The sequence below is a fragment of the Lathyrus oleraceus genome, chromosome 5 (assembly GCF_024323335.1).
Source record: "Lathyrus oleraceus cultivar Zhongwan6 chromosome 5, CAAS_Psat_ZW6_1.0, whole genome shotgun sequence".
In the NCBI taxonomy this organism is placed as follows: Eukaryota; Viridiplantae; Streptophyta; class Magnoliopsida; order Fabales; family Fabaceae; genus Lathyrus; species Lathyrus oleraceus.
This window is the reverse complement of record NC_066583.1, coordinates 285,396,818-285,422,454: the sequence shown is the minus strand read 5'-3', so window position 1 is coordinate 285,422,454 and position 25,637 is coordinate 285,396,818. Positions and strand designations below refer to the sequence as shown.

The window sequence follows — 25,637 nt, the reverse complement described above, 5'->3', positions numbered from 1 at the left end:
TAAAGTAGTTTTAACGTCCGCCTTAATACCAATTAACTCATATATAAATAAATTAAAGTTACTGATGTTTAGATTAAAACAATTCCGTAAATTAGTATATTGGTTCTTAAAGATACCACATCTAGTAGAAGGACCTAGAAATTCTCTAGTTACACCATCATTAATGCATGTAATCCTATAAATTTTAATAGGGTTCCAACATTTGGTTTTTGGAACTATATGAGGATGAAACTAATCCATAGAATTTTAAGATTCAATACACGTGCAAAAATAAAGAAGAAGAATCAGAGAGGTTACTTGTCTCGGAAACATGAGAAACAATCAGGTTAATTAATTGAAGAATTTTTATGACTTGTTTTACCTTAAACACGCGCTTACTCCCGCATTGCCAAAAATTTTCAACATACTAATCATAACAAACAAAGTGACAAGTTTTCCTTGTTTGGACCATATTCTTTGACAAATTCTCCAAATACAAAGGGTATAACAAGAAAAAACATTAATCTGGATGGATTTCCTAGGTAATTTCCATAAAGTTAAAAAGATTTGAAATCTGATTACAAATAATGATTAGATTCTTTGTCACAATAACACAAATCAGATTTAGGGGCCATGTGAAATTCTCTAAATGATAGGTTCCCACAAATAGAACTCGATGATATATAATCCTCAAAATAATGAAATATTCAGAGGAATTGATTCCATAAAGTTTTAGCTCAAGGTAGTTATTGATCATTGGTGTTAATAGGATTATAAGATTATTTGAAACTCATATAACCATTACTACTATAATTCTACGATAGGAGGTCACCCATAATATTATTTGAATTTGTAATATGATGGCTTGTAGATACATATGATGGACAAGTCTGAATGTTTAAATAAGGAAAAATCAAATTATTTCTTTTAATGATATATTTCACATTAGCGTCGAAGAAATGATAAACAAAAAGGTCAATATTGGGAGTTTTAAATACAAGGTATTTGTTCCAAGAATTCATTCAAAACATGATCATGTCTCTCCTACAAAGAAACCAACTACTATCATCAAATACGATATCCACGTTCCTCTTAATACCATAACATATAGTCGATCAACGTGGTAGCTAATATAAACTTATTCCTGATCACTCTAGCTCTAAGGGTATTGTCACCTTGGATTTTGTAAGTAATAAACACCATATCAAATTTAATGGAGTCTTCCTCATTCAATTTATGAGGGACCCAACACTCAAAACTCCCCCCTTATTGAGTAGTACAGACATTGTTCCACGTCACAATAAGATTCTTTTACTTAATAAAACCACCTTCCAAAATATAGTATATAATCCATTTATCAATTTCCTTCAAAAGGCTGTCGTGCCAAGAATACTCCACGAACCCATAGTCAAGCATGCTTTGAATGATACTCTTGAATAATTTATTTCTACTAGTAGTAGATACCAAATAAGGTTTTGAAGCAGATAACTACGGTTTTATCCTGCCAGCAATGAGCAGTGACTAAGTAGCTTTGACCTTATCTATAAAATTAGGAATACTTAAGCAAACAAAAGAAATGTTAATGATAGAGAAGCCAAGAGTCTCAGAGATGACGAGAAGCATATGATGAGAAATAAAATTTGTATAAATAGTAGACTTGACAGTATTGACTGTATGGCGATAAATATCAACGCACATATTGAATAAGTGTGACAAGTTTTGAATGTTGTATTTGGTTCTTCTGCAAAAATCCATCACATCCTCACCATAAAGAATAAGAGACGGGGTGAAGCTGCCAATAGGATTTCTAGTTTGATACTTATTAACCTTATTCATAAATTTAGATGTCCCTCAATTAAGAACCTCTTATATGAGACAAAAAAGAAGAGGAGACGAGGGATTCCCATTTGTCTCTCCTGGGTCAAATAGCCTACTAAAATACTCACAAAAATATAAGTTTTGTTATTTTCTCTTCACATCCAATATTGGGGAAAGAATCGTCACATTTTCCCCAAATTGTCCCTATCTGGACATTTTAGAACGGATTTGATTTGATATAGTAATAATAAATGAAACTATGGAATCAAACGTTTGAGTTTTAAACTAGGGAAATAAAATTTAATATGAGGTAAAATAAGGAAATAAAATATATACATATAAGCCTTAAAATTTCTTTTATCGGTATATGTTTCAGTGACATTTTCTATGAATAAAATGACGTTGTATCATAACATATCAGTCAAAGGATAAGGATAGCCGATATCTTATAACAAGGCTTGTAATTTATTCTAAATTTCTAAACAATGGTATTTCCTTTCTACCAGAAAAGAGAAAGAGAAATTTTTCTTAAAAGAAAGTTAAAATTTATTATTTTTCAAATTAAAATAAATTCTATCCAAATCAAAATATAAAGAATGGAAATAAAATACGCCGTTGCCGGGGATCGAACCCGGGTCACCTGCGTGACAGGCAGGAATACTTACCACTATACTACAACGACTCAATTCTTCTGCATTTTTAATGTATAATTTCTTAAAAGTACAAAAATGTATTGAGTATTCAATTAGTTTATATTGATATCATTAACATTCTCAAAATGAGGTAAATATAAATTGTTGTTGTAATCTTAATGCAATTAGTCCATCTTTTTCTTTGCTGTCAAGGAAAAGTGTTATGAGATTAACAACTAAAGTCATCAGTTGAGAACCAATATCGAGCCACATAGAGTTCCGCCCATTTTTTAAAGTAGTTTTAACGTCCGCCTTAATACCAATTAACTCATATATAAATAAATTAAAGTTACTGATGTTTAGATTAAAACAATTCCGTAAATTAGTATATTGGTTCTTAAAGATACCACATCTAGTAGAAGGACCTAGAAATTCTCTAGTTACACCATCATTAATGCATGTAATCCTATAAATTTTAATAGGGTTCCAACATTTGGTTTTTGGAACTATATGAGGATGAAACTAATCCATAGAATTTTAAGATTCAATACACGTGCAAAAATAAAGAAGAAGAATCAGAGAGGTTACTTGTCTCGGAAACATGAGAAACAATCAGGTTAATTAATTGAAGAATTTTTATGACTTGTTTTACCTTAAACACGCGCTTACTCCCGCATTGCCAAAAATTTTCAACATACTAATCATAACAAACAAAGTGACAAGTTTTCCTTGTTTGGACCATATTCTTTGACAAATTCTCCAAATACAAAGGGTATAACAAGAAAAAACATTAATCTGGATGGATTTCCTAGGTAATTTCCATAAAGTTAAAAAGATTTGAAATCTGATTACAAATAATGATTAGATTCTTTGTCACAATAACACAAATCAGATTTAGGGGCCATGTGAAATTCTCTAAATGATAGGTTCCCACAAATAGAACTCGATGATATATAATCCTCAAAATAATGAAATATTCAGAGGAATTGATTCCATAAAGTTTTAGCTCAAGGTAGTTATTGATCATTGGTGTTAATAGGATTATAAGATTATTTGAAACTCATATAACCATTACTACTATAATTCTACGATAGGAGGTCACCCATAATATTATTTGAATTTGTAATATGATGGCTTGTAGATACATATGATGGACAAGTCTGAATGTTTAAATAAGGAAAAATCAAATTATTTCTTTTAATGATATATTTCACATTAGCGTCGAAGAAATGATAAACAAAAAGGTCAATATTGGGAGTTTTAAATACAAGGTATTTGTTCCAAGAATTCATTCAAAACATGATCATGTCTCTCCTACAAAGAAACCAACTACTATCATCAAATACGATATCCACGTTCCTCTTAATACCATAACATATAGTCGATCAACGTGGTAGCTAATATAAACTTATTCCTGATCACTCTAGCTCTAAGGGTATTGTCACCTTGGATTTTGTAAGTAATAAACACCATATCAAATTTAATGGAGTCTTCCTCATTCAATTTATGAGGGACCCAACACTCAAAACTCCCCCCTTATTGAGTAGTACAGACATTGTTCCACGTCACAATAAGATTCTTTTACTTAATAAAACCACCTTCCAAAATATAGTATATAATCCATTTATCAATTTCCTTCAAAAGGCTGTCGTGCCAAGAATACTCCACGAACCCATAGTCAAGCATGCTTTGAATGATACTCTTGAATAATTTATTTCTACTAGTAGTAGATACCAAATAAGGTTTTGAAGCAGATAACTACGGTTTTATCCTGCCAGCAATGAGCAGTGACTAAGTAGCTTTGACCTTATCTATAAAATTAGGAATACTTAAGCAAACAAAAGAAATGTTAATGATAGAGAAGCCAAGAGTCTCAGAGATGACGAGAAGCATATGATGAGAAATAAAATTTGTATAAATAGTAGACTTGACAGTATTGACTGTATGGCGATAAATATCAACGCACATATTGAATAAGTGTGACAAGTTTTGAATGTTGTATTTGGTTCTTCTGCAAAAATCCATCACATCCTCACCATAAAGAATAAGAGACGGGGTGAAGCTGCCAATAGGATTTCTAGTTTGATACTTATTAACCTTATTCATAAATTTAGATGTCCCTCAATTAAGAACCTCTTATATGAGACAAAAAAGAAGAGGAGACGAGGGATTCCCATTTGTCTCTCCTGGGTCAAATAGCCTACTAAAATACTCACAAAAATATAAGTTTTGTTATTTTCTCTTCACATCCAATATTGGGGAAAGAATCGTCACATTTTCCCCAAATTGTCCCTATCTGGACATTTTAGAACGGATTTGATTTGATATAGTAATAATAAATGAAACTATGGAATCAAACGTTTGAGTTTTAAACTAGGGAAATAAAATTTAATATGAGGTAAAATAAGGAAATAAAATATATACATATAAGCCTTAAAATTTCTTTTATCGGTATATGTTTCAGTGACATTTTCTATGAATAAAATGACGTTGTATCATAACATATCAGTCAAAGGATAAGGATAGCCGATATCTTATAACAAGGCTTGTAATTTATTCTAAATTTCTAAACAATGGTATTTCCTTTCTACCAGAAAAGAGAAAGAGAAATTTTTCTTAAAAGAAAGTTAAAATTTATTATTTTTCAAATTAAAATAAATTCTATCCAAATCAAAATATAAAGAATGGAAATAAAATACGCCGTTGCCGGGGATCGAACCCGGGTCACCTGCGTGACAGGCAGGAATACTTACCACTATACTACAACGACTCAATTCTTCTGCATTTTTAATGTATAATTTCTTAAAAGTACAAAAATGTATTGAGTATTCAATTAGTTTATATTGATATCATTAACATTCTCAAAATGAGGTAAATATAAATTGTTGTTGTAATCTTAATGCAATTAGTCCATCTTTTTCTTTGCTGTCAAGGAAAAGTGTTATGAGATTAACAACTAAAGTCATCAGTTGAGAACCAATATCGAGCCACATAGAGTTCCGCCCATTTTTTAAAGTAGTTTTAACGTCCGCCTTAATACCAATTAACTCATATATAAATAAATTAAAGTTACTGATGTTTAGATTAAAACAATTCCGTAAATTAGTATATTGGTTCTTAAAGATACCACATCTAGTAGAAGGACCTAGAAATTCTCTAGTTACACCATCATTAATGCATGTAATCCTATAAATTTTAATAGGGTTCCAACATTTGGTTTTTGGAACTATATGAGGATGAAACTAATCCATAGAATTTTAAGATTCAATACACGTGCAAAAATAAAGAAGAAGAATCAGAGAGGTTACTTGTCTCGGAAACATGAGAAACAATCAGGTTAATTAATTGAAGAATTTTTATGACTTGTTTTACCTTAAACACGCGCTTACTCCCGCATTGCCAAAAATTTTCAACATACTAATCATAACAAACAAAGTGACAAGTTTTCCTTGTTTGGACCATATTCTTTGACAAATTCTCCAAATACAAAGGGTATAACAAGAAAAAACATTAATCTGGATGGATTTCCTAGGTAATTTCCATAAAGTTAAAAAGATTTGAAATCTGATTACAAATAATGATTAGATTCTTTGTCACAATAACACAAATCAGATTTAGGGGCCATGTGAAATTCTCTAAATGATAGGTTCCCACAAATAGAACTCGATGATATATAATCCTCAAAATAATGAAATATTCAGAGGAATTGATTCCATAAAGTTTTAGCTCAAGGTAGTTATTGATCATTGGTGTTAATAGGATTATAAGATTATTTGAAACTCATATAACCATTACTACTATAATTCTACGATAGGAGGTCACCCATAATATTATTTGAATTTGTAATATGATGGCTTGTAGATACATATGATGGACAAGTCTGAATGTTTAAATAAGGAAAAATCAAATTATTTCTTTTAATGATATATTTCACATTAGCGTCGAAGAAATGATAAACAAAAAGGTCAATATTGGGAGTTTTAAATACAAGGTATTTGTTCCAAGAATTCATTCAAAACATGATCATGTCTCTCCTACAAAGAAACCAACTACTATCATCAAATACGATATCCACGTTCCTCTTAATACCATAACATATAGTCGATCAACGTGGTAGCTAATATAAACTTATTCCTGATCACTCTAGCTCTAAGGGTATTGTCACCTTGGATTTTGTAAGTAATAAACACCATATCAAATTTAATGGAGTCTTCCTCATTCAATTTATGAGGGACCCAACACTCAAAACTCCCCCCTTATTGAGTAGTACAGACATTGTTCCACGTCACAATAAGATTCTTTTACTTAATAAAACCACCTTCCAAAATATAGTATATAATCCATTTATCAATTTCCTTCAAAAGGCTGTCGTGCCAAGAATACTCCACGAACCCATAGTCAAGCATGCTTTGAATGATACTCTTGAATAATTTATTTCTACTAGTAGTAGATACCAAATAAGGTTTTGAAGCAGATAACTACGGTTTTATCCTGCCAGCAATGAGCAGTGACTAAGTAGCTTTGACCTTATCTATAAAATTAGGAATACTTAAGCAAACAAAAGAAATGTTAATGATAGAGAAGCCAAGAGTCTCAGAGATGACGAGAAGCATATGATGAGAAATAAAATTTGTATAAATAGTAGACTTGACAGTATTGACTGTATGGCGATAAATATCAACGCACATATTGAATAAGTGTGACAAGTTTTGAATGTTGTATTTGGTTCTTCTGCAAAAATCCATCACATCCTCACCATAAAGAATAAGAGACGGGGTGAAGCTGCCAATAGGATTTCTAGTTTGATACTTATTAACCTTATTCATAAATTTAGATGTCCCTCAATTAAGAACCTCTTATATGAGACAAAAAAGAAGAGGAGACGAGGGATTCCCATTTGTCTCTCCTGGGTCAAATAGCCTACTAAAATACTCACAAAAATATAAGTTTTGTTATTTTCTCTTCACATCCAATATTGGGGAAAGAATCGTCACATTTTCCCCAAATTGTCCCTATCTGGACATTTTAGAACGGATTTGATTTGATATAGTAATAATAAATGAAACTATGGAATCAAACGTTTGAGTTTTAAACTAGGGAAATAAAATTTAATATGAGGTAAAATAAGGAAATAAAATATATACATATAAGCCTTAAAATTTCTTTTATCGGTATATGTTTCAGTGACATTTTCTATGAATAAAATGACGTTGTATCATAACATATCAGTCAAAGGATAAGGATAGCCGATATCTTATAACAAGGCTTGTAATTTATTCTAAATTTCTAAACAATGGTATTTCCTTTCTACCAGAAAAGAGAAAGAGAAATTTTTCTTAAAAGAAAGTTAAAATTTATTATTTTTCAAATTAAAATAAATTCTATCCAAATCAAAATATAAAGAATGGAAATAAAATACGCCGTTGCCGGGGATCGAACCCGGGTCACCTGCGTGACAGGCAGGAATACTTACCACTATACTACAACGACTCAATTCTTCTGCATTTTTAATGTATAATTTCTTAAAAGTACAAAAATGTATTGAGTATTCAATTAGTTTATATTGATATCATTAACATTCTCAAAATGAGGTAAATATAAATTGTTGTTGTAATCTTAATGCAATTAGTCCATCTTTTTCTTTGCTGTCAAGGAAAAGTGTTATGAGATTAACAACTAAAGTCATCAGTTGAGAACCAATATCGAGCCACATAGAGTTCCGCCCATTTTTTAAAGTAGTTTTAACGTCCGCCTTAATACCAATTAACTCATATATAAATAAATTAAAGTTACTGATGTTTAGATTAAAACAATTCCGTAAATTAGTATATTGGTTCTTAAAGATACCACATCTAGTAGAAGGACCTAGAAATTCTCTAGTTACACCATCATTAATGCATGTAATCCTATAAATTTTAATAGGGTTCCAACATTTGGTTTTTGGAACTATATGAGGATGAAACTAATCCATAGAATTTTAAGATTCAATACACGTGCAAAAATAAAGAAGAAGAATCAGAGAGGTTACTTGTCTCGGAAACATGAGAAACAATCAGGTTAATTAATTGAAGAATTTTTATGACTTGTTTTACCTTAAACACGCGCTTACTCCCGCATTGCCAAAAATTTTCAACATACTAATCATAACAAACAAAGTGACAAGTTTTCCTTGTTTGGACCATATTCTTTGACAAATTCTCCAAATACAAAGGGTATAACAAGAAAAAACATTAATCTGGATGGATTTCCTAGGTAATTTCCATAAAGTTAAAAAGATTTGAAATCTGATTACAAATAATGATTAGATTCTTTGTCACAATAACACAAATCAGATTTAGGGGCCATGTGAAATTCTCTAAATGATAGGTTCCCACAAATAGAACTCGATGATATATAATCCTCAAAATAATGAAATATTCAGAGGAATTGATTCCATAAAGTTTTAGCTCAAGGTAGTTATTGATCATTGGTGTTAATAGGATTATAAGATTATTTGAAACTCATATAACCATTACTACTATAATTCTACGATAGGAGGTCACCCATAATATTATTTGAATTTGTAATATGATGGCTTGTAGATACATATGATGGACAAGTCTGAATGTTTAAATAAGGAAAAATCAAATTATTTCTTTTAATGATATATTTCACATTAGCGTCGAAGAAATGATAAACAAAAAGGTCAATATTGGGAGTTTTAAATACAAGGTATTTGTTCCAAGAATTCATTCAAAACATGATCATGTCTCTCCTACAAAGAAACCAACTACTATCATCAAATACGATATCCACGTTCCTCTTAATACCATAACATATAGTCGATCAACGTGGTAGCTAATATAAACTTATTCCTGATCACTCTAGCTCTAAGGGTATTGTCACCTTGGATTTTGTAAGTAATAAACACCATATCAAATTTAATGGAGTCTTCCTCATTCAATTTATGAGGGACCCAACACTCAAAACTCCCCCCTTATTGAGTAGTACAGACATTGTTCCACGTCACAATAAGATTCTTTTACTTAATAAAACCACCTTCCAAAATATAGTATATAATCCATTTATCAATTTCCTTCAAAAGGCTGTCGTGCCAAGAATACTCCACGAACCCATAGTCAAGCATGCTTTGAATGATACTCTTGAATAATTTATTTCTACTAGTAGTAGATACCAAATAAGGTTTTGAAGCAGATAACTACGGTTTTATCCTGCCAGCAATGAGCAGTGACTAAGTAGCTTTGACCTTATCTATAAAATTAGGAATACTTAAGCAAACAAAAGAAATGTTAATGATAGAGAAGCCAAGAGTCTCAGAGATGACGAGAAGCATATGATGAGAAATAAAATTTGTATAAATAGTAGACTTGACAGTATTGACTGTATGGCGATAAATATCAACGCACATATTGAATAAGTGTGACAAGTTTTGAATGTTGTATTTGGTTCTTCTGCAAAAATCCATCACATCCTCACCATAAAGAATAAGAGACGGGGTGAAGCTGCCAATAGGATTTCTAGTTTGATACTTATTAACCTTATTCATAAATTTAGATGTCCCTCAATTAAGAACCTCTTATATGAGACAAAAAAGAAGAGGAGACGAGGGATTCCCATTTGTCTCTCCTGGGTCAAATAGCCTACTAAAATACTCACAAAAATATAAGTTTTGTTATTTTCTCTTCACATCCAATATTGGGGAAAGAATCGTCACATTTTCCCCAAATTGTCCCTATCTGGACATTTTAGAACGGATTTGATTTGATATAGTAATAATAAATGAAACTATGGAATCAAACGTTTGAGTTTTAAACTAGGGAAATAAAATTTAATATGAGGTAAAATAAGGAAATAAAATATATACATATAAGCCTTAAAATTTCTTTTATCGGTATATGTTTCAGTGACATTTTCTATGAATAAAATGACGTTGTATCATAACATATCAGTCAAAGGATAAGGATAGCCGATATCTTATAACAAGGCTTGTAATTTATTCTAAATTTCTAAACAATGGTATTTCCTTTCTACCAGAAAAGAGAAAGAGAAATTTTTCTTAAAAGAAAGTTAAAATTTATTATTTTTCAAATTAAAATAAATTCTATCCAAATCAAAATATAAAGAATGGAAATAAAATACGCCGTTGCCGGGGATCGAACCCGGGTCACCTGCGTGACAGGCAGGAATACTTACCACTATACTACAACGACTCAATTCTTCTGCATTTTTAATGTATAATTTCTTAAAAGTACAAAAATGTATTGAGTATTCAATTAGTTTATATTGATATCATTAACATTCTCAAAATGAGGTAAATATAAATTGTTGTTGTAATCTTAATGCAATTAGTCCATCTTTTTCTTTGCTGTCAAGGAAAAGTGTTATGAGATTAACAACTAAAGTCATCAGTTGAGAACCAATATCGAGCCACATAGAGTTCCGCCCATTTTTTAAAGTAGTTTTAACGTCCGCCTTAATACCAATTAACTCATATATAAATAAATTAAAGTTACTGATGTTTAGATTAAAACAATTCCGTAAATTAGTATATTGGTTCTTAAAGATACCACATCTAGTAGAAGGACCTAGAAATTCTCTAGTTACACCATCATTAATGCATGTAATCCTATAAATTTTAATAGGGTTCCAACATTTGGTTTTTGGAACTATATGAGGATGAAACTAATCCATAGAATTTTAAGATTCAATACACGTGCAAAAATAAAGAAGAAGAATCAGAGAGGTTACTTGTCTCGGAAACATGAGAAACAATCAGGTTAATTAATTGAAGAATTTTTATGACTTGTTTTACCTTAAACACGCGCTTACTCCCGCATTGCCAAAAATTTTCAACATACTAATCATAACAAACAAAGTGACAAGTTTTCCTTGTTTGGACCATATTCTTTGACAAATTCTCCAAATACAAAGGGTATAACAAGAAAAAACATTAATCTGGATGGATTTCCTAGGTAATTTCCATAAAGTTAAAAAGATTTGAAATCTGATTACAAATAATGATTAGATTCTTTGTCACAATAACACAAATCAGATTTAGGGGCCATGTGAAATTCTCTAAATGATAGGTTCCCACAAATAGAACTCGATGATATATAATCCTCAAAATAATGAAATATTCAGAGGAATTGATTCCATAAAGTTTTAGCTCAAGGTAGTTATTGATCATTGGTGTTAATAGGATTATAAGATTATTTGAAACTCATATAACCATTACTACTATAATTCTACGATAGGAGGTCACCCATAATATTATTTGAATTTGTAATATGATGGCTTGTAGATACATATGATGGACAAGTCTGAATGTTTAAATAAGGAAAAATCAAATTATTTCTTTTAATGATATATTTCACATTAGCGTCGAAGAAATGATAAACAAAAAGGTCAATATTGGGAGTTTTAAATACAAGGTATTTGTTCCAAGAATTCATTCAAAACATGATCATGTCTCTCCTACAAAGAAACCAACTACTATCATCAAATACGATATCCACGTTCCTCTTAATACCATAACATATAGTCGATCAACGTGGTAGCTAATATAAACTTATTCCTGATCACTCTAGCTCTAAGGGTATTGTCACCTTGGATTTTGTAAGTAATAAACACCATATCAAATTTAATGGAGTCTTCCTCATTCAATTTATGAGGGACCCAACACTCAAAACTCCCCCCTTATTGAGTAGTACAGACATTGTTCCACGTCACAATAAGATTCTTTTACTTAATAAAACCACCTTCCAAAATATAGTATATAATCCATTTATCAATTTCCTTCAAAAGGCTGTCGTGCCAAGAATACTCCACGAACCCATAGTCAAGCATGCTTTGAATGATACTCTTGAATAATTTATTTCTACTAGTAGTAGATACCAAATAAGGTTTTGAAGCAGATAACTACGGTTTTATCCTGCCAGCAATGAGCAGTGACTAAGTAGCTTTGACCTTATCTATAAAATTAGGAATACTTAAGCAAACAAAAGAAATGTTAATGATAGAGAAGCCAAGAGTCTCAGAGATGACGAGAAGCATATGATGAGAAATAAAATTTGTATAAATAGTAGACTTGACAGTATTGACTGTATGGCGATAAATATCAACGCACATATTGAATAAGTGTGACAAGTTTTGAATGTTGTATTTGGTTCTTCTGCAAAAATCCATCACATCCTCACCATAAAGAATAAGAGACGGGGTGAAGCTGCCAATAGGATTTCTAGTTTGATACTTATTAACCTTATTCATAAATTTAGATGTCCCTCAATTAAGAACCTCTTATATGAGACAAAAAAGAAGAGGAGACGAGGGATTCCCATTTGTCTCTCCTGGGTCAAATAGCCTACTAAAATACTCACAAAAATATAAGTTTTGTTATTTTCTCTTCACATCCAATATTGGGGAAAGAATCGTCACATTTTCCCCAAATTGTCCCTATCTGGACATTTTAGAACGGATTTGATTTGATATAGTAATAATAAATGAAACTATGGAATCAAACGTTTGAGTTTTAAACTAGGGAAATAAAATTTAATATGAGGTAAAATAAGGAAATAAAATATATACATATAAGCCTTAAAATTTCTTTTATCGGTATATGTTTCAGTGACATTTTCTATGAATAAAATGACGTTGTATCATAACATATCAGTCAAAGGATAAGGATAGCCGATATCTTATAACAAGGCTTGTAATTTATTCTAAATTTCTAAACAATGGTATTTCCTTTCTACCAGAAAAGAGAAAGAGAAATTTTTCTTAAAAGAAAGTTAAAATTTATTATTTTTCAAATTAAAATAAATTCTATCCAAATCAAAATATAAAGAATGGAAATAAAATACGCCGTTGCCGGGGATCGAACCCGGGTCACCTGCGTGACAGGCAGGAATACTTACCACTATACTACAACGACTCAATTCTTCTGCATTTTTAATGTATAATTTCTTAAAAGTACAAAAATGTATTGAGTATTCAATTAGTTTATATTGATATCATTAACATTCTCAAAATGAGGTAAATATAAATTGTTGTTGTAATCTTAATGCAATTAGTCCATCTTTTTCTTTGCTGTCAAGGAAAAGTGTTATGAGATTAACAACTAAAGTCATCAGTTGAGAACCAATATCGAGCCACATAGAGTTCCGCCCATTTTTTAAAGTAGTTTTAACGTCCGCCTTAATACCAATTAACTCATATATAAATAAATTAAAGTTACTGATGTTTAGATTAAAACAATTCCGTAAATTAGTATATTGGTTCTTAAAGATACCACATCTAGTAGAAGGACCTAGAAATTCTCTAGTTACACCATCATTAATGCATGTAATCCTATAAATTTTAATAGGGTTCCAACATTTGGTTTTTGGAACTATATGAGGATGAAACTAATCCATAGAATTTTAAGATTCAATACACGTGCAAAAATAAAGAAGAAGAATCAGAGAGGTTACTTGTCTCGGAAACATGAGAAACAATCAGGTTAATTAATTGAAGAATTTTTATGACTTGTTTTACCTTAAACACGCGCTTACTCCCGCATTGCCAAAAATTTTCAACATACTAATCATAACAAACAAAGTGACAAGTTTTCCTTGTTTGGACCATATTCTTTGACAAATTCTCCAAATACAAAGGGTATAACAAGAAAAAACATTAATCTGGATGGATTTCCTAGGTAATTTCCATAAAGTTAAAAAGATTTGAAATCTGATTACAAATAATGATTAGATTCTTTGTCACAATAACACAAATCAGATTTAGGGGCCATGTGAAATTCTCTAAATGATAGGTTCCCACAAATAGAACTCGATGATATATAATCCTCAAAATAATGAAATATTCAGAGGAATTGATTCCATAAAGTTTTAGCTCAAGGTAGTTATTGATCATTGGTGTTAATAGGATTATAAGATTATTTGAAACTCATATAACCATTACTACTATAATTCTACGATAGGAGGTCACCCATAATATTATTTGAATTTGTAATATGATGGCTTGTAGATACATATGATGGACAAGTCTGAATGTTTAAATAAGGAAAAATCAAATTATTTCTTTTAATGATATATTTCACATTAGCGTCGAAGAAATGATAAACAAAAAGGTCAATATTGGGAGTTTTAAATACAAGGTATTTGTTCCAAGAATTCATTCAAAACATGATCATGTCTCTCCTACAAAGAAACCAACTACTATCATCAAATACGATATCCACGTTCCTCTTAATACCATAACATATAGTCGATCAACGTGGTAGCTAATATAAACTTATTCCTGATCACTCTAGCTCTAAGGGTATTGTCACCTTGGATTTTGTAAGTAATAAACACCATATCAAATTTAATGGAGTCTTCCTCATTCAATTTATGAGGGACCCAACACTCAAAACTCCCCCCTTATTGAGTAGTACAGACATTGTTCCACGTCACAATAAGATTCTTTTACTTAATAAAACCACCTTCCAAAATATAGTATATAATCCATTTATCAATTTCCTTCAAAAGGCTGTCGTGCCAAGAATACTCCACGAACCCATAGTCAAGCATGCTTTGAATGATACTCTTGAATAATTTATTTCTACTAGTAGTAGATACCAAATAAGGTTTTGAAGCAGATAACTACGGTTTTATCCTGCCAGCAATGAGCAGTGACTAAGTAGCTTTGACCTTATCTATAAAATTAGGAATACTTAAGCAAACAAAAGAAATGTTAATGATAGAGAAGCCAAGAGTCTCAGAGATGACGAGAAGCATATGATGAGAAATAAAATTTGTATAAATAGTAGACTTGACAGTATTGACTGTATGGCGATAAATATCAACGCACATATTGAATAAGTGTGACAAGTTTTGAATGTTGTATTTGGTTCTTCTGCAAAAATCCATCACATCCTCACCATAAAGAATAAGAGACGGGGTGAAGCTGCCAATAGGATTTCTAGTTTGATACTTATTAACCTTATTCATAAATTTAGATGTCCCTCAATTAAGAACCTCTTATATGAGACAAAAAAGAAGAGGAGACGAGGGATTCCCATTTGTCTCTCCTGGGTCAAATAGCCTACTAAAATACTCACAAAAATATAAGTTTTGTTATTTTCTCTTCACATCCAATATTGGGGAAAGAATCGTCACATTTTCCCCAAATTGTCCCTATCTGGACATTTTAGAACGGATTTGATTTGATATAGTAATAATAAATGAAACTATGGAATCAAACGTTTGAGTTTTAAACTAGGGAAATAAAATTTAATATGAGGTAAAATAAGGAAATAAAATATATACATATAAGCCTTAAAATTTCTTTTATCGGTATATGTTTCAGTGACATTTTCTATGAATAAAATGACGTTGTATCATAACATATCAGTCAAAGGATAAGGATAGCCGATATCTTATAACAAGGCTTGTAATTTATTCTAAATTTCTAAACAATGGTATTTCCTTTCTACCAGAAAAGAGAAAGAGAAATTTTTCTTAAAAGAAAGTTAAAATTTATTATTTTTCAAATTAAAATAAATTCTATCCAAATCAAAATATAAAGAATGGAAATAAAATACGCCGTTGCCGGGGATCGAACCCGGGTCACCTGCGTGACAGGCAGGAATACTTACCACTATACTACAACGACTCAATTCTTCTGCATTTTTAATGTATAATTTCTTAAAAGTACAAAAATGTATTGAGTATTCAATTAGTTTATATTGATATCATTAACATTCTCAAAATGAGGTAAATATAAATTGTTGTTGTAATCTTAATGCAATTAGTCCATCTTTTTCTTTGCTGTCAAGGAAAAGTGTTATGAGATTAACAACTAAAGTCATCAGTTGAGAACCAATATCGAGCCACATAGAGTTCCGCCCATTTTTTAAAGTAGTTTTAACGTCCGCCTTAATACCAATTAACTCATATATAAATAAATTAAAGTTACTGATGTTTAGATTAAAACAATTCCGTAAATTAGTATATTGGTTCTTAAAGATACCACATCTAGTAGAAGGACCTAGAAATTCTCTAGTTACACCATCATTAATGCATGTAATCCTATAAATTTTAATAGGGTTCCAACATTTGGTTTTTGGAACTATATGAGGATGAAACTAATCCATAGAATTTTAAGATTCAATACACGTGCAAAAATAAAGAAGAAGAATCAGAGAGGTTACTTGTCTCGGAAACATGAGAAACAATCAGGTTAATTAATTGAAGAATTTTTATGACTTGTTTTACCTTAAACACGCGCTTACTCCCGCATTGCCAAAAATTTTCAACATACTAATCATAACAAACAAAGTGACAAGTTTTCCTTGTTTGGACCATATTCTTTGACAAATTCTCCAAATACAAAGGGTATAACAAGAAAAAACATTAATCTGGATGGATTTCCTAGGTAATTTCCATAAAGTTAAAAAGATTTGAAATCTGATTACAAATAATGATTAGATTCTTTGTCACAATAACACAAATCAGATTTAGGGGCCATGTGAAATTCTCTAAATGATAGGTTCCCACAAATAGAACTCGATGATATATAATCCTCAAAATAATGAAATATTCAGAGGAATTGATTCCATAAAGTTTTAGCTCAAGGTAGTTATTGATCATTGGTGTTAATAGGATTATAAGATTATTTGAAACTCATATAACCATTACTACTATAATTCTACGATAGGAGGTCACCCATAATATTATTTGAATTTGTAATATGATGGCTTGTAGATACATATGATGGACAAGTCTGAATGTTTAAATAAGGAAAAATCAAATTATTTCTTTTAATGATATATTTCACATTAGCGTCGAAGAAATGATAAACAAAAAGGTCAATATTGGGAGTTTTAAATACAAGGTATTTGTTCCAAGAATTCATTCAAAACATGATCATGTCTCTCCTACAAAGAAACCAACTACTATCATCAAATACGATATCCACGTTCCTCTTAATACCATAACATATAGTCGATCAACGTGGTAGCTAATATAAACTTATTCCTGATCACTCTAGCTCTAAGGGTATTGTCACCTTGGATTTTGTAAGTAATAAACACCATATCAAATTTAATGGAGTCTTCCTCATTCAATTTATGAGGGACCCAACACTCAAAACTCCCCCCTTATTGAGTAGTACAGACATTGTTCCACGTCACAATAAGATTCTTTTACTTAATAAAACCACCTTCCAAAATATAGTATATAATCCATTTATCAATTTCCTTCAAAAGGCTGTCGTGCCAAGAATACTCCACGAACCCATAGTCAAGCATGCTTTGAATGATACTCTTGAATAATTTATTTCTACTAGTAGTAGATACCAAATAAGGTTTTGAAGCAGATAACTACGGTTTTATCCTGCCAGCAATGAGCAGTGACTAAGTAGCTTTGACCTTATCTATAAAATTAGGAATACTTAAGCAAACAAAAGAAATGTTAATGATAGAGAAGCCAAGAGTCTCAGAGATGACGAGAAGCATATGATGAGAAATAAAATTTGTATAAATAGTAGACTTGACAGTATTGACTGTATGGCGATAAATATCAACGCACATATTGAATAAGTGTGACAAGTTTTGAATGTTGTATTTGGTTCTTCTGCAAAAATCCATCACATCCTCACCATAAAGAATAAGAGACGGGGTGAAGCTGCCAATAGGATTTCTAGTTTGATACTTATTAACCTTATTCATAAATTTAGATGTCCCTCAATTAAGAACCTCTTATATGAGACAAAAAAGAAGAGGAGACGAGGGATTCCCATTTGTCTCTCCTGGGTCAAATAGCCTACTAAAATACTCACAAAAATATAAGTTTTGTTATTTTCTCTTCACATCCAATATTGGGGAAAGAATCGTCACATTTTCCCCAAATTGTCCCTATCTGGACATTTTAGAACGGATTTGATTTGATATAGTAATAATAAATGAAACTATGGAATCAAACGTTTGAGTTTTAAACTAGGGAAATAAAATTTAATATGAGGTAAAATAAGGAAATAAAATATATACATATAAGCCTTAAAATTTCTTTTATCGGTATATGTTTCAGTGACATTTTCTATGAATAAAATGACGTTGTATCATAACATATCAGTCAAAGGATAAGGATAGCCGATATCTTATAACAAGGCTTGTAATTTATTCTAAATTTCTAAACAATGGTATTTCCTTTCTACCAGAAAAGAGAAAGAGAAATTTTTCTTAAAAGAAAGTTAAAATTTATTATTTTTCAAATTAAAATAAATTCTATCCAAATCAAAATATAAAGAATGGAAATAAAATACGCCGTTGCCGGGGATCGAACCCGGGTCACCTGCGTGACAGGCAGGAATACTTACCACTATACTACAACGACTCAATTCTTCTGCATTTTTAATGTATAATTTCTTAAAAGTACAAAAATGTATTGAGTATTCAATTAGTTTATATTGATATCATTAACATTCTCAAAATGAGGTAAATATAAATTGTTGTTGTAATCTTAATGCAATTAGTCCATCTTTTTCTTTGCTGTCAAGGAAAAGTGTTATGAGATTAACAACTAAAGTCATCAGTTGAGAACCAATATCGAGCCACATAGAGTTCCGCCCATTTTTTAAAGTAGTTTTAACGTCCGCCTTAATACCAATTAACTCATATATAAATAAATTAAAGTTACTGATGTTTAGATTAAAACAATTCCGTAAATTAGTATATTGGTTCTTAAAGATACCACATCTAGTAGAAGGACCTAGAAATTCTCTAGTTACACCATCATTAATGCATGTAATCCTATAAATTTTAATAGGGTTCCAACATTTGGTTTTTGGAACTATATGAGGATGAAACTAATCCATAGAATTTTAAGATTCAATACACGTGCAAAAATAAAGAAGAAGAATCAGAGAGGTTACTTGTCTCGGAAACATGAGAAACAATCAGGTTAATTAATTGAAGAATTTTTATGACTTGTTTTACCTTAAACACGCGCTTACTCCCGCATTGCCAAAAATTTTCAACATACTAATCATAACAAACAAAGTGACAAGTTTTCCTTGTTTGGACCATATTCTTTGACAAATTCTCCAAATACAAAGGGTATAACAAGAAAAAACATTAATCTGGATGGATTTCCTAGGTAATTTCCATAAAGTTAAAAAGATTTGAAATCTGATTACAAATAATGATTAGATTCTTTGTCACAATAACACAAATCAGATTTAGGGGCCATGTGAAATTCTCTAAATGATAGGTTCCCACAAATAGAACTCGATGATATATAATCCTCAAAATAATGAAATATTCAGAGGAATTGATTCCATAAAGTTTTAGCTCAAGGTAGTTATTGATCATTGGTGTTAATAGGATTATAAGATTATTTGAAACTCATATAACCATTACTACTATAATTCTACGATAGGAGGTCACCCATAATATTATTTGAATTTGTAATATGATGGCTTGTAGATACATATGATGGACAAGTCTGAATGTTTAAATAAGGAAAAATCAAATTATTTCTTTTAATGATATATTTCACATTAGCGTCGAAGAAATGATAAACAAAAAGGTCAATATTGGGAGTTTTAAATACAAGGTATTTGTTCCAAGAATTCATTCAAAACATGATCATGTCTCTCCTACAAAGAAACCAACTACTATCATCAAATACGATATCCACGTTCCTCTTAATACCATAACATATAGTCGATCAACGTGGTAGCTAATATAAACTTATTCCTGATCACTCTAGCTCTAAGGGTATTGTCACCTTGGATTTTGTAAGTAATAAACACCATATCAAATTTAATGGAGTCTTCCTCATTCAATTTATGAGGGACCCAACACTCAAAACTCCCCCCTTATTGAGTAGTACAGACATTGTTCCACGTCACAATAAGATTCTTTTACTTAATAAAACCACCTTCCAAAATATAGTATATAATCCATTTATCAATTTCCTTCAAAAGGCTGTCGTGCCAAGAATACTCCACGAACCCATAGTCAAGCATGCTTTGAATGATACTCTTGAATAATTTATTTCTACTAGTAGTAGATACCAAATAAGGTTTTGAAGCAGATAACTACGGTTTTATCCTGCCAGCAATGAGCAGTGACTAAGTAGCTTTGACCTTATCTATAAAATTAGGAATACTTAAGCAAACAAAAGAAATGTTAATGATAGAGAAGCCAAGAGTCTCAGAGATGACGAGAAGCATATGATGAGAAATAAAATTTGTATAAATAGTAGACTTGACAGTATTGACTGTATGGCGATAAATATCAACGCACATATTGAATAAGTGTGACAAGTTTTGAATGTTGTATTTGGTTCTTCTGCAAAAATCCATCACATCCTCACCATAAAGAATAAGAGACGGGGTGAAGCTGCCAATAGGATTTCTAGTTTGATACTTATTAACCTTATTCATAAATTTAGATGTCCCTCAATTAAGAACCTCTTATATGAGACAAAAAAGAAGAGGAGACGAGGGATTCCCATTTGTCTCTCCTGGGTCAAATAGCCTACTAAAATACTCACAAAAATATAAGTTTTGTTATTTTCTCTTCACATCCAATATTGGGGAAAGAATCGTCACATTTTCCCCAAATTGTCCCTATCTGGACATTTTAGAACGGATTTGATTTGATATAGTAATAATAAATGAAACTATGGAATCAAACGTTTGAGTTTTAAACTAGGGAAATAAAATTTAATATGAGGTAAAATAAGGAAATAAAATATATACATATAAGCCTTAAAATTTCTTTTATCGGTATATGTTTCAGTGACATTTTCTATGAATAAAATGACGTTGTATCATAACATATCAGTCAAAGGATAAGGATAGCCGATATCTTATAACAAGGCTTGTAATTTATTCTAAATTTCTAAACAATGGTATTTCCTTTCTACCAGAAAAGAGAAAGAGAAATTTTTCTTAAAAGAAAGTTAAAATTTATTATTTTTCAAATTAAAATAAATTCTATCCAAATCAAAATATAAAGAATGGAAATAAAATACGCCGTTGCCGGGGATCGAACCCGGGTCACCTGCGTGACAGGCAGGAATACTTACCACTATACTACAACGACTCAATTCTTCTGCATTTTTAATGTATAATTTCTTAAAAGTACAAAAATGTATTGAGTATTCAATTAGTTTATATTGATATCATTAACATTCTCAAAATGAGGTAAATATAAATTGTTGTTGTAATCTTAATGCAATTAGTCCATCTTTTTCTTTGCTGTCAAGGAAAAGTGTTATGAGATTAACAACTAAAGTCATCAGTTGAGAACCAATATCGAGCCACATAGAGTTCCGCCCATTTTTTAAAGTAGTTTTAACGTCCGCCTTAATACCAATTAACTCATATATAAATAAATTAAAGTTACTGATGTTTAGATTAAAACAATTCCGTAAATTAGTATATTGGTTCTTAAAGATACCACATCTAGTAGAAGGACCTAGAAATTCTCTAGTTACACCATCATTAATGCATGTAATCCTATAAATTTTAATAGGGTTCCAACATTTGGTTTTTGGAACTATATGAGGATGAAACTAATCCATAGAATTTTAAGATTCAATACACGTGCAAAAATAAAGAAGAAGAATCAGAGAGGTTACTTGTCTCGGAAACATGAGAAACAATCAGGTTAATTAATTGAAGAATTTTTATGACTTGTTTTACCTTAAACACGCGCTTACTCCCGCATTGCCAAAAATTTTCAACATACTAATCATAACAAACAAAGTGACAAGTTTTCCTTGTTTGGACCATATTCTTTGACAAATTCTCCAAATACAAAGGGTATAACAAGAAAAAACATTAATCTGGATGGATTTCCTAGGTAATTTCCATAAAGTTAAAAAGATTTGAAATCTGATTACAAATAATGATTAGATTCTTTGTCACAATAACACAAATCAGATTTAGGGGCCATGTGAAATTCTCTAAATGATAGGTTCCCACAAATAGAACTCGATGATATATAATCCTCAAAATAATGAAATATTCAGAGGAATTGATTCCATAAAGTTTTAGCTCAAGGTAGTTATTGATCATTGGTGTTAATAGGATTATAAGATTATTTGAAACTCATATAACCATTACTACTATAATTCTACGATAGGAGGTCACCCATAATATTATTTGAATTTGTAATATGATGGCTTGTAGATACATATGATGGACAAGTCTGAATGTTTAAATAAGGAAAAATCAAATTATTTCTTTTAATGATATATTTCACATTAGCGTCGAAGAAATGATAAACAAAAAGGTCAATATTGGGAGTTTTAAATACAAGGTATTTGTTCCAAGAATTCATTCAAAACATGATCATGTCTCTCCTACAAAGAAACCAACTACTATCATCAAATACGATATCCACGTTCCTCTTAATACCATAACATATAGTCGATCAACGTGGTAGCTAATATAAACTTATTCCTGATCACTCTAGCTCTAAGGGTATTGTCACCTTGGATTTTGTAAGTAATAAACACCATATCAAATTTAATGGAGTCTTCCTCATTCAATTTATGAGGGACCCAACACTCAAAACTCCCCCCTTATTGAGTAGTACAGACATTGTTCCACGTCACAATAAGATTCTTTTACTTAATAAAACCACCTTCCAAAATATAGTATATAATCCATTTATCAATTTCCTTCAAAAGGCTGTCGTGCCAAGAATACTCCACGAACCCATAGTCAAGCATGCTTTGAATGATACTCTTGAATAATTTATTTCTACTAGTAGTAGATACCAAATAAGGTTTTGAAGCAGATAACTACGGTTTTATCCTGCCAGCAATGAGCAGTGACTAAGTAGCTTTGACCTTATCTATAAAATTAGGAATACTTAAGCAAACAAAAGAAATGTTAATGATAGAGAAGCCAAGAGTCTCAGAGATGACGAGAAGCATATGATGAGAAATAAAATTTGTATAAATAGTAGACTTGACAGTATTGACTGTATGGCGATAAATATCAACGCACATATTGAATAAGTGTGACAAGTTTTGAATGTTGTATTTGGTTCTTCTGCAAAAATCCATCACATCCTCACCATAAAGAATAAGAGACGGGGTGAAGCTGCCAATAGGATTTCTAGTTTGATACTTATTAACCTTATTCATAAATTTAGATGTCCCTCAATTAAGAACCTCTTATATGAGACAAAAAAGAAGAGGAGACGAGGGATTCCCATTTGTCTCTCCTGGGTCAAATAGCCTACTAAAATACTCACAAAAATATAAGTTTTGTTATTTTCTCTTCACATCCAATATTGGGGAAAGAATCGTCACATTTTCCCCAAATTGTCCCTATCTGGACATTTTAGAACGGATTTGATTTGATATAGTAATAATAAATGAAACTATGGAATCAAACGTTTGAGTTTTAAACTAGGGAAATAAAATTTAATATGAGGTAAAATAAGGAAATAAAATATATACATATAAGCCTTAAAATTTCTTTTATCGGTATATGTTTCAGTGACATTTTCTATGAATAAAATGACGTTGTATCATAACATATCAGTCAAAGGATAAGGATAGCCGATATCTTATAACAAGGCTTGTAATTTATTCTAAATTTCTAAACAATGGTATTTCCTTTCTACCAGAAAAGAGAAAGAGAAATTTTTCTTAAAAGAAAGTTAAAATTTATTATTTTTCAAATTAAAATAAATTCTATCCAAATCAAAATATAAAGAATGGAAATAAAATACGCCGTTGCCGGGGATCGAACCCGGGTCACCTGCGTGACAGGCAGGAATACTTACCACTATACTACAACGACTCAATTCTTCTGCATTTTTAATGTATAATTTCTTAAAAGTACAAAAATGTATTGAGTATTCAATTAGTTTATATTGATATCATTAACATTCTCAAAATGAGGTAAATATAAATTGTTGTTGTAATCTTAATGCAATTAGTCCATCTTTTTCTTTGCTGTCAAGGAAAAGTGTTATGAGATTAACAACTAAAGTCATCAGTTGAGAACCAATATCGAGCCACATAGAGTTCCGCCCATTTTTTAAAGTAGTTTTAACGTCCGCCTTAATACCAATTAACTCATATATAAATAAATTAAAGTTACTGATGTTTAGATTAAAACAATTCCGTAAATTAGTATATTGGTTCTTAAAGATACCACATCTAGTAGAAGGACCTAGAAATTCTCTAGTTACACCATCATTAATGCATGTAATCCTATAAATTTTAATAGGGTTCCAACATTTGGTTTTTGGAACTATATGAGGATGAAACTAATCCATAGAATTTTAAGATTCAATACACGTGCAAAAATAAAGAAGAAGAATCAGAGAGGTTACTTGTCTCGGAAACATGAGAAACAATCAGGTTAATTAATTGAAGAATTTTTATGACTTGTTTTACCTTAAACACGCGCTTACTCCCGCATTGCCAAAAATTTTCAACATACTAATCATAACAAACAAAGTGACAAGTTTTCCTTGTTTGGACCATATTCTTTGACAAATTCTCCAAATACAAAGGGTATAACAAGAAAAAACATTAATCTGGATGGATTTCCTAGGTAATTTCCATAAAGTTAAAAAGATTTGAAATCTGATTACAAATAATGATTAGATTCTTTGTCACAATAACACAAATCAGATTTAGGGGCCATGTGAAATTCTCTAAATGATAGGTTCCCACAAATAGAACTCGATGATATATAATCCTCAAAATAATGAAATATTCAGAGGAATTGATTCCATAAAGTTTTAGCTCAAGGTAGTTATTGATCATTGGTGTTAATAGGATTATAAGATTATTTGAAACTCATATAACCATTACTACTATAATTCTACGATAGGAGGTCACCCATAATATTATTTGAATTTGTAATATGATGGCTTGTAGATACATATGATGGACAAGTCTGAATGTTTAAATAAGGAAAAATCAAATTATTTCTTTTAATGATATATTTCACATTAGCGTCGAAGAAATGATAAACAAAAAGGTCAATATTGGGAGTTTTAAATACAAGGTATTTGTTCCAAGAATTCATTCAAAACATGATCATGTCTCTCCTACAAAGAAACCAACTACTATCATCAAATACGATATCCACGTTCCTCTTAATACCATAACATATAGTCGATCAACGTGGTAGCTAATATAAACTTATTCCTGATCACTCTAGCTCTAAGGGTATTGTCACCTT

General features: G+C 30.7%; 9 non-coding genes across 9 annotated transcripts; all 9 read right to left on the bottom strand.

Annotated features, from left to right (window-relative positions):
* Nucleotides 1-2,407: 2,407 nt before the first annotated feature.
* Nucleotides 2,408-2,479, bottom strand: TRNAD-GUC (transfer RNA aspartic acid (anticodon GUC)). Its single transcript has one exon. It is a non-coding gene; the product is annotated as a tRNA-Asp (tRNA).
* Nucleotides 2,480-5,127: 2,648 nt separating this feature from the next.
* TRNAD-GUC (transfer RNA aspartic acid (anticodon GUC)) lies at nt 5,128-5,199 on the bottom strand. The gene has a single exon. It is a non-coding gene; the product is annotated as a tRNA-Asp (tRNA).
* A 2,648-nt stretch (nt 5,200-7,847) lies between these two features.
* On the bottom strand, nt 7,848-7,919 carry TRNAD-GUC (transfer RNA aspartic acid (anticodon GUC)). Its single transcript has one exon. It is a non-coding gene; the product is annotated as a tRNA-Asp (tRNA).
* Nucleotides 7,920-10,567: 2,648 nt separating this feature from the next.
* Nucleotides 10,568-10,639, bottom strand: TRNAD-GUC (transfer RNA aspartic acid (anticodon GUC)). The gene has a single exon. It is a non-coding gene; the product is annotated as a tRNA-Asp (tRNA).
* Nucleotides 10,640-13,287: 2,648 nt separating this feature from the next.
* TRNAD-GUC (transfer RNA aspartic acid (anticodon GUC)) lies at nt 13,288-13,359 on the bottom strand. The gene has a single exon. It is a non-coding gene; the product is annotated as a tRNA-Asp (tRNA).
* Nucleotides 13,360-16,007: 2,648 nt separating this feature from the next.
* TRNAD-GUC (transfer RNA aspartic acid (anticodon GUC)) lies at nt 16,008-16,079 on the bottom strand. Its single transcript has one exon. It is a non-coding gene; the product is annotated as a tRNA-Asp (tRNA).
* A 2,648-nt stretch (nt 16,080-18,727) lies between these two features.
* On the bottom strand, nt 18,728-18,799 carry TRNAD-GUC (transfer RNA aspartic acid (anticodon GUC)). Its single transcript has one exon. It is a non-coding gene; the product is annotated as a tRNA-Asp (tRNA).
* A 2,648-nt stretch (nt 18,800-21,447) lies between these two features.
* On the bottom strand, nt 21,448-21,519 carry TRNAD-GUC (transfer RNA aspartic acid (anticodon GUC)). The gene has a single exon. It is a non-coding gene; the product is annotated as a tRNA-Asp (tRNA).
* Nucleotides 21,520-24,167: 2,648 nt separating this feature from the next.
* TRNAD-GUC (transfer RNA aspartic acid (anticodon GUC)) lies at nt 24,168-24,239 on the bottom strand. The gene has a single exon. It is a non-coding gene; the product is annotated as a tRNA-Asp (tRNA).
* Between the last annotated feature and the right edge of the window lie 1,398 nt (nt 24,240-25,637).